General features: G+C 41.9%; 1 pseudogene; it reads right to left on the reverse strand.

Annotated features, from left to right (window-relative positions):
- Positions 1-882: 882 nt before the first annotated feature.
- On the reverse strand, positions 883-1,559 carry LOC125534470 (annotated as a pseudogene).
- Positions 1,560-2,112: the final 553 nt, after the last annotated feature.

Below are 2,112 nucleotides of genomic sequence, written 5' to 3' on the forward strand. Positions count from 1 at the left end.
TAGTAGTGTGGACTTGCCTAATCCCTCATTTTTAGTCCAGGTTGATGTTTAAACGACAACCATTGGGCAAGTCGAAAAGCAAAAACAAGCAACTACTTATCAATTGTTATGCAAGTTTTGTGAAAAGGGGGGAACCACACTAGTGCCAAGTTCAAAAAACCATTGATCTTGCAACTCGTACTGCACATATGGCAACTCACGCCCTCAGATCTGGCAACTCGTAGCCTCTGCTTCACAACTTCCCACCCGTGCCCCTCTCAAACATCGCCAAGATAAATGTCTAACTTCGAGGTAGAGCAATGGTTTGTCGCACCCAGAAAAAATTATCGATCGCCATCAACTCACCAGACACAAAAAGGATCAAGTTGTGCTTGCATTATGCAAATTTTGTGAGTCAAAACTTATTTTTGCAGCCAGCTTATTAGTTTGTCACCAAAAAAAGGAGAACGGGAAATCAAAAGCAAGTCTTCTTGTAATGTAGGCAATTTGCATATAAGTTTTAGACAATTCCTCTTTTTGTTGAAAAAAAATTGCAACCACCTACTGGCGATGCATAAAAACACATGTTGGAAAGCTCTGGGGTTTGTGTGAAGTTTACCTGGAAGTTGTGAGTGAAACATTTTTTGCTTGCGAATAAATGGGGGCCAGAGAGCAAGTCCTGTTGTGATGTAGGCAGTTTGCATATAAGTTTCAAACAACTCACTTTATTTGCTGGAACAAAAAAGGCTAACATCCAGCTACTGGGGAGGCAGAAAAAACTAGTTGGAAAGGTATTGGGGATTTATGAGGTTTACCTGAAAGTGGTTGGCAAAGCTTCTTGCTTGCAAATAGGGAAAATAAATAGCAAGTCCTGCTGGGATGTAGGCAAAATGCAAATAATTTTCAAGCAAGTGGGTTGATAGCATTTTGCGCCTGAACCACTATGAGTTTCCTCTCGCTTCTCTTCACTGCAATAAGCAAAGGATTTAGTTATGTGAGAATATTAACTGGGCTCTTGGACAGAAATAGCATGTACTTTGAATAGTTATTATTGTGAATACACTTTGAAATAGTTAAGGGAGACTTACAGACAAGCCAAATCCAACCGGACCCCAACAATGACAATGCCGAGCGCATGAACTCCTCCCTAAAATTAAAGGAGCCGAAATCCTTCTCGATCTGCTGCAGCGCACCTGCCTCGGGAGAGCCACCGCCTTCCGGCTGCTTCGATTCCTAGAAGACGTGATGGTTCCAGACCAACACACCACATGATACAAATAATTGCGGCAATCAAAATACAGCAGGATCCCCCTGTTTCATCTCCCTGCAACAGTCAATGAAGCTGGAGCTACCAGAAGATGAAATCTCAGTGTGCGCAAATAGGAAGCTGAAACTACCTCGGCCGCATCGTTGCTCTCGGATAGTGGGTTGTTGTTGTTGTAAGCCTCCTTGATGAGGTCCTCGAGGGTGTGGCCATACAGCGGGCTGATGGCGAGCTGCTTGATGAGCCCGTCCATGTAGTCCTGCTGGTGCTTGCCCCAGTGCAGCTCCACCGCCTTCCTGCTCATGTAAGGGTCCAGGGCGTCCTACAACCACGTGAAGTTGAAGCTAAAGGTGGCATCTTCTAATGGCAGTATAAACAAGCAGAATTTGGTTCAAAAAACAAAAACAAAATAAACATAACGGTTGGCAAATAGCAGTATTATATTCAGCTTAGCTGATGACAACACCATGTCGTTAAGTACCAGCAAAAAGATGCTTATTAGTGTCACCATCAATATTGTATTCTCACGCAGTTTGTTCCGAAGTACCCATTTCTAAACAATAATGCTATGTGATAATCCTTTGTAAAATTAATGTGATTCTGGTAGCATTATTCAGCAAGCACCGATGTGCTTCTACTTGCACACATATCTTGTACTAACATTAGAACGGTTGGAGTTCTGATTGTATAAAGCAGGCCTTTCTGATTATTAAACTGATGTGTTCCTATACAAGTTTCAGTTTAGCTGAAATGGATACAATAATAAACATAAATGTTTAACTAGGCAGACGGACATATCAGGCAACCAACTAACAAAAATCATTGGGTTGATATATGGATACAATAATTAACAGAAATGTTTGACCATC

This window comes from Triticum urartu, chromosome 2, assembly GCF_003073215.2.
Source record: "Triticum urartu cultivar G1812 chromosome 2, Tu2.1, whole genome shotgun sequence".
In the NCBI taxonomy this organism is placed as follows: Eukaryota; Viridiplantae; Streptophyta; class Magnoliopsida; order Poales; family Poaceae; genus Triticum; species Triticum urartu.